General features: G+C 34.5%; 1 long non-coding RNA gene across 1 annotated transcript in view; it reads right to left on the bottom strand.

The window, feature by feature from the left end:
* Nucleotides 1-5,098: 5,098 nt before the first annotated feature.
* The window catches only part of LOC125617503, an 85,439-nt gene continuing 75,783 nt past the window's right edge, over nucleotides 5,099-14,754 (bottom strand). The window contains exons 3-4 of the long non-coding RNA XR_007348554.1: nucleotides 10,593-10,785; nucleotides 5,099-5,199 (exon numbers count right to left, since the gene is read on the bottom strand). This is a non-coding gene — a long non-coding RNA (uncharacterized LOC125617503). The remainder of the gene's footprint in view (nucleotides 5,200-10,592; nucleotides 10,786-14,754) is intronic.

The following is a 14,754-nucleotide window of genomic DNA, read 5'->3' as shown; positions in this document are numbered from 1 at the left end:
ACATTCATTGATTCGTGTATGTTGAATTATTCTTGAATTCCTGAAATGAAAATAACTTGATCATAGTCTATGATCTTTTCATTGTGCTCTTGATTTTAATTTGCAAGTATTTTATTGAGGATGATTGCATTTAGTTTAGAGCTATTTGACTATAGTTTTCTTTCTCTTTTTTTTGTATTTTTTTCAGGTTTTGGTAGCAGGGTAATACTGGCTTCAAAGAATGGTAAGTTCCTTCCTATTCCATTTTATGGAATATTTTGAGGAGCACTGGTGTAAGTTCCTTAAAAGTCTGGTAAAGTCTGGCAGTGAAACCATCTGGTTGTGGATTTTTCTTTGTTGGGAGACATTTTTATGATTGCTTCAATCTCATTAGTTGTTATTGATCTATTTAGGTTTTTAATATACTTTTCATTCATTTAGTAGGTCAGACATGTCCAGAAGTTTATTCATTTCTTCTAGATTTCCCAACTTATTGGAATATGATTTTTCAAAATATTCCCTAATGATCCTTTGATTGTCAGTGTATCTGTTGACTATTTCTCTTCCATTTCTAATTTATTAATTTTGTTCCTCTTGCTTGGTTAGTTTAGCTACAGGTTTGTCAATTTTGCTAATCTTTTTAAAGAATTAACTATTTTTTCATGGATCCTTTATATTATACTTTTAGTCTCTATTTTAGTCTCTGTTTTAATCTTTATGACCCATTATTCATTCAAAAGTGTGTTGTTTGTTCTCAATGCATTAATATAATTTCTATAGTTTCTCTTGCTATTGATGTCTAGTTTCATTCCATTGATAAAGTGCAAGAATTATTTCACTTAAAAAATTGTTACCACTTGCTATGGCCTAATATATGGTTTATTTTGGGAAAAGTTCCATGTGCTAATGAAAAGAATGTGTATTTTGCAACTGTTGGATAGAATGTCCTGTAGATGTCTAAGTCCAATTAATATATGATATAATTTAATTCTGATATTTCTTCACTTTTTTATCCATTGATGAAGTGTTATATTTGAAGTCACCCGCTATTATTATATTGGGTCCTACCTCTAACTTAATGTCATATTGTGTTTTTTTATAAAATTGGGTGCTCTGACGTTTAATGAAAATATAGTTATAATCATTATATCATCTTGTTAAATTATTCCATTGATTAATATGTAATGCTTTTCCTTATCTTTTCTAACTCATTTTGTAATAAAGTTTATTTTATTGGTTATAAGTATGGTTATTCCTGCTTGGTTTTGGTATCCAGTTGCTTGAAATATCTTTTATCATCCTTTTACTTTCCATCTGTGCATGTCTATTCAGGTGAGGTGAGTTTCTAGCAGGCAGCATACTGTTGAGTCTTTCTTTTCAAGCCAATCAGGCAGTTGGCATCTTTTGATTGGTATACTAAGACCATTTACATTCAAAGTTATTATTGAAAGATATGTGATTTTTCCTGTCATTTTGCTGATTTTCTTCTGGTGGTTTTGAATATCATGTTCATTTCTTTGTGTTAGTCCGCTTTTTGTTGTTGTGACAAAATACTTTTTTAAAAACAACTTAAAGGAGAAAAGATTTATTTTTGCTCACAGTTTCAGAAGTTCTAGTCCATAGTTGCTTGGCCCCATTAATTCAGGCCAGTAGTGAGGCAGAACATCATGACAGAAGGGCATGGTGGAGCAAAGCTGCTCACCTTAGTTGAATATCACAGCATGGCGGGGGCGGGTTTCAGGAACAAATTATACCTTTCAAAGGCATGCCCCTAGTGACCTCCAACTTGGCCCCATTTCCTGATAGAACATTTAGCTATCATCTCATCAGTAGATTAATCCTTTGAGGGAGTTAGTGCTCTCATGATCCAATCATCTCCCCAAAAGCCTCTGAATATTACTACATTGGGGGTCAATCCTTCAACACAAGGAGTCTTTAGAGAACAGTCCAGATCCAAGTCATAACACTCTCTTATTCATCTTAGACATTTGATGGTTTGTCTATATTGATGATATTTGATTCTTTCCTCTTATCATTTGCATGGCTACTCTCCTAGTGAGATTTATTCTTTCCCATGCTCTCATGATTATGAGAGTCTTTCTTTTTCTTCTGGGTGTAGGGTTTCCTCAAGTATCTTCTGTAAAGCTGATCTACAGATCATAAATTACCTTCAAGATAAGATAAACTGCTTATCTTGGAAGATCTTTATTTTCCCTTCAATTTTAAAGAATAAACTTGCCGGCTGTAGTAATCATGGTTGACAGCTATTTCATGCCCTCCTGGCCTTTAGAGTTTCTGCTGAGAAATCCGCTCCACCGCCCCATCTCCCATTGGTTTGCCTTTAAATATGATTTGGCACTTCTCTTGCCATTTTAAAATATATTCTATCTTTTGTTCTTTACTTTGGGCAATAAAACTAGAAAATGTGGAGTGATTCTTTCCTAGTCTTGTCTATTTGTGTTACCATCTAGGGGTGCTGGGTTTGTTGTCTTCATTCAGCTAAGAATTGAAGAACAGGACACAGTTACAGCAAGCAAGAAGGAGCTTTATTGCAAAAGCAACAGAGATAGACTTCTCCAGAGAGACGGGACCACAGTACTGGAATCCAGTGGGGAGTTTTGGCCTTTTCTTTTTATGGTCTCTGGAATTTCCTCCTTTTCTTATCTTCTCCCCTGTTCATATTCTCCTCACTATTATTGATTGATGCTCCCTCTGTTCACACATCTGATTTAGTTTTTCTCTTGGATCCCCTGCTTAGGAGCATGAGTATGAAAGTATCTGTCTGATTGGGGCCAGAAGACCCTTGCCGTACTCCTTTGTTTGGCTCTGCCCCTGATCTTCTCACTCACCATCTTGCCCCAAATGCCTAAGGCCTTCTACATCTCCCTCGTTTGGGGTTCTAAATGCCTCCAGTACATGGATATTCATGTCTTTCCCAAGGTTTGAGAAATGTTCTATTATTATCTCAGTGACTTTACTTTCTACAGAAAAAAAAAACAGTTAAAATTAAATATAGGAGGAAAGGGAAGAGGGAGAAATAAAAAGAAAAAAGAGGAAAGCAGGTGAAAATGGAAAGGTATTAAAAGTTAAAAAGGTGAGAGAAAGAAAGAAACCACATTAAAAACAGCAACAACCAAAAAAGTATTAAAAGAAAATAAAAATCTTCTCCCCATCAAGGTACTCAAATGAAGGGACAAGAGTGGATCTCATAACCTGTGCTGATCAAAGATTCTCTCTGAGCCTTGGGCTGTGTACCCCATAAATAGAGCAAAAAGGCTGGAGGTTATTGACTCCCCCCACTCTTCTTTCCTTTGTGATATTTGCCTCATGACAAGTGGGAGTGTGTTATAGCTGAAGCAAGTTAGAATCCCTCTAGGCTGCTCTGCCTTCTGGGATGAGTTAGTATGGAAAGTGGAACTCTTTGGGCTACACACTCCAAGGGTAGAGAAAATGCCAGTGTTGCAGCATGATAATCATCTAACATGGAATGTCGAATTCACTAGCAAATATTCTCTTCAGAGCTTTTCTAGGCTGTGTAATTCAAGGGTGGGGCTAACCCCAATGCCGTGCAGCTTGTCAGCAAGCTAGTGCAGAAGGCAGAACTCCCCAAAGATTTGGGGTTGTGCTCTCTCAGAGTGAGGCTAACCCTGGCTCTGAGGTCTATCTCTGGATGCCCCTGAGGGCAGAGAGAGGTAATGGAGTCACAAAAGAACTGATCAGGAGGGAGTCAACTGGATCATGGAATCCACTCCCCACAATTCTGATGATCCCAGACATGGCTCTCATGAAAAATTATTTGAATGTTCACTCTCCCAGACTCAGACAGCTGGACTTCTTTCTATTTTAAAGGGAAGGCCCCCATTGGCCTCCAATTAGGGACTCTGTTTCCTACCATGTAGAGTTCTCAGTGGGTTTTTTTCAAGAGTCTATACTCAGAGCCAAACTGACTCTCAGAGCAGTCTTTTGCTGGACCAATGCAGTGATATTTCCTCAGAGGTCTGGGAGATAGGGAAATACAGGGCCTTTGACTCCCTGAGCAGCAAGCTTAAACCATAAGAATCTTCTCGAGATGGCTCCCAGTGACAGCACCATGAGAATACGCTAGGAAGTGTGAAGAATTTCTCCAGAGCTAATTCACTATACAGACTTCAGGTGTCTTTTTAGTTTAAATTATGTGTCTGTGGGGTCCTGAATCCTGCATTAAGTGGAGCTCACTGGGACTCTTCCTCTTCCACCTACATCCCTATCCTAAGGAGGAATTTTCCTCTGTCTTCCACACTCCCCTGCAATTGGTCCCTAACCTTCCACTATTCAAAAACTCTGGGTTTCTGAAAGTCTCTCTCTCCACCGTTGTATTCCAGTACTCTCCCAGTCACCCACCTCTACTATAAGCTAAACTCCTATTGTTTTGATTCTATCTTGTTGAGAAGAAGCAAGTACCGGGTCCCTCTAATTTGCCGTGATGAATCTCCAAATTAACCTTCTATGTTGAATCATTCTGTCCAACAATCAATAATTTCTTTACATTAGTTAAAATCTACTTTTGTACTTTTCAGTTATATTTTGAAGATTTCCTTATATAAATTTTGCTCACTGCCTTATTATGAATATTTAATATTTTGTTATTATAACTGGAGTTTTTCTTTTATTATATCTTCAAACTGCTTGTATATGTCTATCAGATTACTGATTTTTGTACATTATAATCATATCTTGTTACCCCACAGTATTTATGTATGATCATTTCATTATCAATTCTTTCAAGTTTTCCAAGAATACTCTCTCATCCAAAGCATATACGGATAGTTTTACTTCTTCACTTTTCTCAATTCTGATGCCCTACTTCTTTGTCTGAATGCATTGTCCAATAATCCCAATTTAACACAAAATAATAGTGGAGATAGCACGTATCCTTCTTGGGGCAATCTTTGAAACAGAGATATAGTAGTGTTTCATTTTCCACAGAATGGTGAGAGTAATCTGCTAGAACAATAGGCAAGTGTCCCCAGGCAGGAAGCCTGTTTTATTTGAAATACTCCAAAAGATGTGTTTCTGCAGAGTTAAATTTAAGATCCAATTTTCTTTTAAGGTAGAAATCAAAGGAACTTCCTTATATTACCTCAAAGAAGTCTTGAAGAAATTCTTTTGAATTACATGTACCAAATTGCCATCTTCCACTCTCTGTGTTGATGAGGTAGCCTAATAAAAGCTGTCGAAGTCCTGGTAATAGAAATAGGACATACCTTTGTGAGAACAAATCTTAGAGCAAAAGCCAGATTCTAGTTACTGGTGGGGTAATATAAACTAAATTTATGTTTTTATAGTTTTAATGTATTTGATTCAGTTTCTTCTTAAATATGTATGTGACTGGAGATTATTTAGTGAAGGGTAAATTGAAAAAAATTAGTCACAGAGCAGCAGAGAATTTAATTATGTTTTGGTAAAATACATATTGCACTAAGACTATCACCTCAATTATCAGTTGCTTTCACATACAAATGAACGTAATATTGTATTGGGGTCTTTTTAATCACTGGTTACCCAGGATATGTAGTGAATAGATTTTCTGAAATTTTTATTTAGTAAGACTTAATCTGTCAAGGTGTTTGGTGAAAAAAAAGTTAAGCTTAAGTAGCACTTTATCCTAATAACCAAATTCTTAATTAAAACATGCTATAAAAAGATATAAATGTTCATATACATGAAGCAACTCTAAGAGAAGTTCTTATGTTGTATCAAATTGAGGAGGGAAACACTAACTCATAAAATACTAATGGTTTTGCTGACTGAAATGAAAGAAAAGTATTTTCTCCAGGCAAATTGGCCAATAAGAACAAAATTCATAATAGAAAACATGTCCTTGAAAAACAATATTTTCATCAAAAATTTCTGAATTCTCCAGTAAATTTACCTCCTTATTTTAATGGAACATAAAGTTCCATGCACAGAGGAAAGTTAATAATTCCACAAAGAAGATTCAAAAAAAAAAAAAAAAGAGAGAGAGATAATAGACTAAAATGAATTGGGTTCTTTTCTGTTACATCAAAAAATATTCTTTAATGGTAACTGTGATGTGCTTATATTTTCCATGTCTATATAACTTTTACCCATCAATATTTTCATTTCTGAGGCAAAAGATTTGTGGATATTGCTTTCCTTTGAATTTTGTGTTAACTACATAATTGCCTCAGCACTTCACTTTTTATATGTTCACACAACTTTTCAACATTTGTTATCTGCTTTTCATGTGCCATGATGTTGACTAGGTAGTATGTAGTTCTTACTTTTAAGGAGCTCATAGATTTTGTCAAAGACAAAACAGTGAACTAATAATTGCAATTACGAAAATAGAAAGGGGCAGGGTATGTTCATATCTGAGAGAAAGGCAAGTTCAACCTTGCAGGAAACAACAAGGAAAAGTATAATCTGAGACCTATTTGGTAGAAGATGGTCAAGAGATAAGCAGGAAAGCTCATGAAAAGTAGGAATTCACACACACACACACACACACACACACACACACACACAAAGGGGTGGGGGGAGAGACAGAGATCTAAGAGAGGGGAAGAAAGAAGGAAGAATAACTAATCATCCAAAGAGTGGTTAAGGATTGATTTAACGTCTATTTCTCCAGATAGGTTTCAAGGTCTGTAAAGCTAAGAACTTTTTTCCTAGGCTTTCTTTTTCAACATGATGTTCCTTTCTAGTATGTGACATGGCACACAGAACTTTCAAGAAATTCAATGCATGTACTTATATTTTTCTACCTGCATTTCTTAATGATTTTATTCACTCTATAATATTTGATACATAAGAAAATATTATATGATGTATCCATCACACAAAGAAACAAAATACTATCAAAATATTTATAACCTGTTATGAACATGCACACTTCTTCCCAACTTATAACTACTCTGAATCTTATGTCTAGCAATGTGAGGCCATATTTTATAGTTAGCAATTTTGTTATATATATTTGTGAAATTTTTAAAACTTGATATACATATTATCATGATGTAAGTTTTTTTCCTGTGATTTGGTGTTCTTCCTTAATACTATGTTTATAAGAATTATCCATGTTGACATTTGTGAATGTAATTTTCATTGCTTCCTAATAGTCTATTGTGACTATACACAATTTTTATTAGTTTTGCTTGTGATGGACATTTGTTTCTAATATTGTGCATGTTCTTCATACATCTGATAGAGTTTCTTTACATAGGTTATGACTAGAAGTAGATTTCTGGTCAGTGTTGTTCAGTATCTTCACTGACATTTGGAATTGCAGCCTTTCTTAATTTTTGCTAATATGATATATGTAGATAAAATAAATTAATGAGATATCATCTGATATGTATAGATGATATCTCATTAATTTATTTTTAATTTCCTTGATTATTTTTGAGGTTTTTGTTTTAATGTTTATTGGCCATTTCATTTTGATTCCTGTCAGTTGCTGATTCATTTACTTATATGTAATTGTTTTTTTTATTGATAAGTTGTCAATTTTATTGATTCATTTTGATTTTATTCATATTGATTTTATTACTAATGTGTGTTGTAAATTATATTAGTCAGTTTTGTTTTAGTATAATGAAACACCTGGGGAAGCTAACTTATAAGGAGAAGAGGTTTATTTAGCTCACAGTTTTGGATGTTCAAGTTTAACATCAGGCAGTCTCCTTTATTTGGCCTTGACTAATAGTGGTCATGGATGACAGCACTTCACAGCAGAAGTGTATATGGGATTCAGCAGTCACACTTTATAATGGAGGAAAGACAGAGAGGGATAGGGAGAAAAAAACTAGGGTTCCAAAACTGTGCTTCTAATGACTTAAAGAACTTCTACTTGACCTTTTAAAAATTCACAGTACCTACCAATACCACCACCTCCTTTATACATGAACCTTTGGGAGACACTCAACACCCAAATCTTGGCATAAATATAATCTCCTGTCACTTTGATTAAAAACATCAATGTCAAACCTAATCAATCTTTCTCCTCTTTGTCTTGTGTCTTTTAAATCTTCAACCTTTCTTATGTAGAAACTATCATATACGTATTTTTATATTTTCTTAAATTATGTTATTTACATTACATCATATCAGATTATATTATAGACATTTCAAATATTCACTTGGGCTTTACTTTTGTTTATGGTATGACATAGGGATCTGATATCTGATTTTATTTTTCTAAATTGATAATTTCTTTAATAGTCAATCTTGTATCAAAAAGTCCATCATTCCTTTAATGATCCACAGTGCCACCTTTATCATATATTAAAACATATGGGTTGATTGCTTCACTTATTCTGTTCCACTATCTTGTCTGTCCTTCACTAATTCTGCATTGACTCAGTGTAGTTTACTAAAAGATCTCCAAATTGATAAAGCACTTTCTCTTCCCTTAATTTTAAAATTTCCTTTATAATCTTGGGCTTTTTATTCTTCCATAAAATTTTTTAAACTATTTTTTATTATTGATAAATGTAAAGTATTTTAGCATGTATGATACCTTTTATTTTACTGAATTTTTTACATTTTCCTATCATTTCCTTTATTTATGATTAAGGCTTTTAAATAAATGAATCAGGCTGGGCATGAGGCTCAGTGATTAAGCACCCCTGGTTCAATCCCCAGAATCAAACAAAAACAAGCAAATAAATAAATAAATTAAGTGTGAGTTACATCAGACTCCTTGTGATAGTAAATGGAATAATTAATTTTTGTACTCTTTCTATCACTACATGAAATGGGGACTATTTAGGGGTTTTCCCCCTTGTTTTGTATTTATTTTGCTTTGTTTTTTGTTTGTTTGTTTGTGTTTTTGTTTGGAAGGCTGGGGATTGAACCCAGGGCCTCCCACATGCTAGACAAGTACTATACCATAGAGCTCAGATTCAATATTTACTAATATACAACCAATCATTCCATGTCTAGACCTTATTCATTCCTCCCAAACAGTCCTATCCCCATCTCCACCAGTACTATCACAGATGATATTAAATTGCTCTTCTGTTAACACAAATATAACATCATTGTTATATTTTAAAAAATTAAAAATTAATCTTTAATATAAAATACCCAAGATTCCCATTTCTCTAATTTTATAATTTATTTTTACTTTGAAGAATTAAGTATCTAAATAAAGTTTAAATTCAAGGTAATTATAAATTTAAGGTAATTTAATCACTTAATCTCTATTTCTCCTTCCATCTCTTTTATTTTCCTATTTTAAAGAAATATGTTGAATGGGGGTAGGAATGACAGTGGAATGTACTTGGAATGTACCCAAGTACATGTATGAAGACACAAATGGTGTGACTCTACTTTGTGTACAACCAGATATATAAAAAATTATGCTCTATATGTGTAAATTGTAATGCATTCTGCTGTCATATATAACAAATAAAAATTTAAAAAGATTTTTAAAAGAAATATGTTAAATAGGTTACCTTCCTAGATTTTCCTGTGATCCAATTTTGTTATTTGTGTTCACATAGCTTGATCTACATTCCTTCTCTCCCTTTGTACTTCCTGAAAAAGTGCTAAACCTAAAGTCTTGATCAGATATAGTTGAATTTATTTATTCATTTATTAATTTAGACAATACTATCTCATAGGTAATGTACTTCATTTCTCCTAGGACTGACTGATTCTCTCTCTCTCTCTCTCTCTCTCTCTCTCTCTTTCTCTCTCTCTTTCTCTTCCTCTCTTCTGGTGATTGTTACTTAGATCCATTAATTAATTAATCAGGAGTTTTTTGTTTTTTTTTATTTTTAATGGTGATAATTCAATTCTGAAAACTTCTACATTTATTTCCTGGAGCAGGTCCATGAACAGAAACACTAAGGACACAGGAAATTTTTTAGGAAATATTGTGCCAGTTCTTGATTTTTGTTCTATTATTATTATTATTAGCTTTTAAAATAGTGAGATAGTTCTCTAGGCCCTCCAAAAGTAACCAATAACTATTCAATAAATCATAAATAATTAGTATACTATCAAACTTCTGGATTTAAATATGTTTGACATTTTAATCCATCACAATTGTTATCTATGTTGATACATAATTTTTCCTGTTCTTGGCCAGAGTAACTTAATCTGATGAGTTTATGAATCCTTCAGTATAGTTTTTGAGAGCTTCCTTGTTTTCTGATATGAAGATGTTCCAGGATCATCCTATATTTTTCCTGACCCAGAGGTGTAATAAGACATAGTTCCAATGGGGTTCACCCTTTTATTCCATTTACTTCTCTACTCTAGTGGAAGATATATATTATATTTCAATTTATTCATTTCCCTCAAAAAGCCTCACCTCTACCACCGCCCTGTCACAGATCAATTTGAATTGTCTTTTAACACAAACACAACATCATCGTTACATTTTCAAAAACTTAAAGTCTTTAGTATAAAATTCAATTTTTTAATATAAAAAATAAATTTTTTTAGAAACTTTGAACACATTTAGTTTGCTTAAAGCACACTGTCTTTTCTTTGCAAATAACACAAATACATCACAACTATCATCACAGTAGAAATTTTACTCTGAACTTCCTCTATTAGTTTGCTAGTGCTGCCATAACAACAGAAATAGATTGACTTACCAACCTGGAAGCCACAAGTCCATAGTCAAAGTATCCTCAGCATTTGTTTCTTCTGATTTTTTGCTTCTCTCCTAGCTTCTGGTTTGCTGGCAATTTTTGACATTCTTTGGTTGAAGAAGCATCATCCAGATCTCTGTTTTTATCTTCAGATGGCACTCTCCATTGTGTCTATTTTCTCTGTATCCAGATTTCCCTGTGTTATAAAAACACAAATCATATTGGATGGAGGTCTGACCTCATTTTAACTTGATTACCTCTGTAAGGCTCTATATCCAAATAAGGTGCTATTCTCAGGTACAGGGGTCATGACGTCAAAGTATCTTTTTTGTGTGAAGCACGATTCAACCCACAATAAATCCCCTCCCATTTAAAATGTAATTTTCTACACTTTATCACAAAATAAATTACATTTTTATACTTGGTTTATATTTAACCTCTTTTATGCCGAAGGTTTTTGCATACTATTTTATTTTGAGTATTAGATCTTCTGTCTGGGATCATTTTTCTTCTGCTTTGATTACAGTATAACCTTCTGAAATTTCTTTAATGTTGTCTGCTGGTGATTACTTCATCCTCATTCTTAAGAGAGTTTAACAAGGTCTGCCACTTTAAAGTAGCTTGTATTTTCTTTCAGTATGTTAAAGATGTTTTTCTGTTCTTTTCTAGTTTCCATTTTTGCCGCAATGACATCAACCTAATTTTTTTAACAAAATAAAAATTTTAATAAAGACATAGAAAACACCAACCAAAGAACCAAACAAGAACCCTGGAACTAAAGAATACAATGACAGAATTGAAAAATTAAAAATCCAATAAAAAGCTTTTTCTTTTTTTATTGGTACATTATAATTTTACACAATAGTGAAATTCATTATGCCATATTCATATGTTTCAACCAACTGTTTCACTGCTGTGACTAAAAGATCTAATAACAATTAGTGGAGGAAAAGTTTATTTGGGGGCTCATGGTTTAGAGATCTCAGTCCATAGATTGGCCAGCTTCGTTCTTCCAGGCCTGAGGTGAGGCTGAACAACAGGATGGATCAGTGGGCTGGAAGGAAGCTGCTCAAGAGACATCACGCCAGGAAGCAGAGAGCGCCTAAGCTCAGCTCACCAAATATATACACCAGAGGCACACCCCCAGGAACCCACCTCCTCCAGCCACACCCTGCTTGCCCACAGTTACCACCTAGTTAATCCAAATTAATGTGTGGATTAGTTAGGACTCTCACAACCCAGTCATTTCAGTTTTAAACTTTAATGCATTGTCTCCACAGAGCTTTTAGGGGCACACCTAATATCTAAACCATAACGTCATATATGCATATAAATGAATAAACCACATTCCCTAGTGCCTTCTTTCCCTTCCTTTTCTCCCTGCTAGCTCTATCTATTGATATCCTTATTATTATTATTTTTAATTGGTACATTATAATTATATATGAAATCAGGGTTCATTGTAGTGTAAGCATACATGGACACAACATAATTTGATAGATTTCCTTCCCCAGTACTACCTAACTTCCCTCCTCCCCTAGGTGGCCTCCTATTTGTCTCCCTTCTAATTTCATGAAATCACCCTTAATTAAATTCCCTTTTTAAAGGACAATCTGGAATATACTGTGAACATCCACTAATTTTTGAGCCTTTAAAGGTAAGTTGTCTGTTGAACCAATTGCTTTTAGTTTTATTATTGGTAGTTTCACTTTCACTACAATTTGATTGGGTTAAGATTAGTTTTTATTTATACTATTTAGGAATTTGTTTCTTTCCTCAATTATGGGAAATTCTAGTCTGATATTTACAGATGTTTTCTCTTCTTCTTCTCATTACTCTTTTATTCTGTAACATTAGTTAGGTATATATCAGCTCTTTCCATTCTGTGTTCTTAAATGCATCTCTTGTCCTCCATATTTTCTTAATCTGTGCTACATTCTGAATAATTCTGCATATCTATTTTCTAGTTTATTAACTTCTCTCCAGCTGTGTCTGGAATGATATTTAATTCATCCATTTAAATAAATTTATTTTTATTTCCGTAAGTTTTATTTAGTTTTTTTCCGAACATATGTATTTTTAAAAATATTCTTACTTGTTGGTCATGCTTATACTTTTTAAAACTAAGAGGAACATTTTAAGCACATTTATTTTACATTCTACATGAGATTATTTTACATTGTACATTCTACATGTAGGCAAGCACACCCTGCTTGCCTACAGTTACCACCTAGTTAATCCCTATCACAAAATTAATGCATTGATTAGGTTAGGACATGAGATAATATCAACATACTAGAGCCTATGTGAACCATCTAATTTGCCACTCAAGCCTTTTGTTGACTCTGCTGACTGGCGTGCTTCCTGATTGTGAAAGCTCCTAGCTGGCTGATCTTAATTTGAAGGACACATAAGGTAAAGCTGCCTTTGTCCAAATGGATGAGTGTTTCTCTAGAAAATTCCAGTTGGGTGCACTGCTCGCATGAAGTTACTTTAAATTAAGTAATAAGCATAGATGTTGTGAGCGGCTATGTCATTAATATAGATCAAACACATTTGTATTTTTCCACAATGTCAGAACTTATTGAATAACAATAAATTCACAGGCTACACCACTTTCATCAGTGACATTTTATTGAGTACTTGTGGGTCACCTGGTACTCATAACTGGAGAAATCACAGGTTCTTTTATTCCTCTTAATTTCTAGTATCTATAATACTCAAGACACACTTCACATTTTATACACACACACACACACATCACAGAAAGGCTAAGGCAGCCACAGGGGTTCAGGAGGATGAACTGAGATCAAAGGCAGAGAGCAGACAAGAATATAAAGGGTCACTGTGGGTGGTCAGATAAGATTAGGAACCAGCCTAAGAACACTTTCAGGACACAGAGTTGTCAAGGCAGGAGAATTTATTCTAGGTCAAGTTCAGACTGACAGCAGTTGCTCCGTGTCAGCTTGGAATAGGACTTGCGCTGTGGTCACTGGCAGGAGAAACCTCATTCTGCTAAAGTCCAAGGACAGAGACTTTGGAGGTTTGTTTTGTGGTGATTTTCCTAGGCAAGGCTCATGTCTAGTGACCAGGTGATGAGGTCAGAATGTCAAACAAGGTGAGGACTCATTCCACCTTAGCCCTGAAACTCAAAATGGAGTAGCTTAGGGCAAACGACTGCTTTACAAAATGGAGTACCTCAGGTTTAGGCACAGCCTGAGAACTGTTCTTCTGTACATCATGGACTAACTCAGAGCAGAGCACAGCCTTCTCTCCACAATAACGTTACTTGAACTGTGCAGGTATGGTAAATTTAAACCCTGAACTCATGTGTGGATGGGCCTGTATTCTGAATTCTTGAGGAAGACTTTTCCCCAGTGGAAGCCAACAGCTAAGATTTTTTAGTTGGCTCCCTTCACCAAGAGACGGTTTTTTTCCTAGCTCAACCTTTCACCACAGGGCTGGGCCCTATGGGCATCCTAATTGAATGTGTGAGCCTTCCTTATTTGCCCATCTTGCTTGACAAAGGGCTTTATCTCCTACTTTTTTTTTTATTTTTATTTATTTATTTATTTTTTCTTTATTGGTTGTTGAAAAACATTATAAAGCTCTTGACATATCATATTTCATACAATAGATTCAAGTTGGTTATGAACTCCCAATTTTACCCCAAATACAGATTGCAGAATCACATCGGTTACACATCCACATTTTTACATAATGCCCTATTAGTAACTGTTGTATTCTGCTACCTTTCCTATCCTCTACCATCCCCCCTCCCTCCCCTCCCATCTTCTCTCTCTACCCCATCCACTGTAATTCATCATTTCTCCTTGTTTATTTTCCCATTCCCCCTCACAACCTCTTATATGTAATTTTGTATAACAATGAGGGTCTCCCTCCATTACCATGCAATTTCCCTTTTCTCTCCCTTTCCATCCCACCTCATGTATCTGTTTAATGTTAATCTTTTCTTCCTGCTCTTCCTCCCTGCTCTGTTCTTTGTTGCTCTCATTATATCAAAGAAGACATTTGGTATTTGTTTTTTCGGGATTGGCTAGCTTCACTAAGCATAATCTGCTCTAGTGCCATCCATTTCCCTGCAAATTCTATGATTTTGTCATTTTTTAGTGCTGCGTAATACTCCATGGTGTATAAATGCCAC

The sequence above is a fragment of the Marmota marmota genome, unplaced genomic scaffold (assembly GCF_001458135.2).
Source record: "Marmota marmota marmota unplaced genomic scaffold, marMar, whole genome shotgun sequence".
NCBI lineage: Eukaryota > Metazoa > Chordata > Mammalia > Rodentia > Sciuridae > Marmota > Marmota marmota.
Note: the sequence above shows the minus strand (reverse complement) of the source record. Positions and strands in the feature narration are given on the sequence as shown.